Genomic DNA, 556 nt, shown 5'->3' with positions numbered 1-556 from the left:
GGTAGTTGGAGAAACTAATCTCAGGGAAGCCTTTCACTAGGGTCAAAGAGCTCTGGTGGTATAGCAGGTAAGACATTAGGCTACTAACCAGGTTGGTGGTTCAAACCCATCAGCTGCTCCATGGAGGAAGATGAGACAATCTACTTCCCTAAAGACTTACAGACTTGAAAACACAATGGGGGTCACTATGAGTAAGAATAAACTCCAAGGCAGTGGGTTTCAAGAGATCAAGGAAACTATAAATAAAAATAAATAAATTAAAATAAAAAAATATAGGAGAAGACAGACAATAAATTTGAAGAATTCAGGGTAAAAAAATAGAAAAGCAAACTGACAAAATGAATAGACAACTAGAAATCATACAAAAGTAGGAATTAGAAACCCAGAAGATGAATACTGCAATTAATGAGATAGATAATAATTTGGTAGAATAAAAGTATAGAATCAAATTACCTAAAGAATGAATTAGCTGATTTGAAGACATATCCCATGACACTGCTTGTATGAGCAGAAATCAGAAAAAAAAAGACTGTCAAAAAATGAAGAAAATGTGAGA

The sequence above is a fragment of the Orycteropus afer genome, unplaced genomic scaffold (assembly GCF_000298275.1).
Source record: "Orycteropus afer afer isolate SDZICR_OR568_19922 unplaced genomic scaffold, OryAfe1.0 scaffold01110, whole genome shotgun sequence".
Classification (NCBI taxonomy): domain Eukaryota; kingdom Metazoa; phylum Chordata; class Mammalia; order Tubulidentata; family Orycteropodidae; genus Orycteropus; species Orycteropus afer.
The sequence above is the reverse complement of the archived record's forward strand: the minus strand, read 5'-3'. Positions refer to the sequence as shown.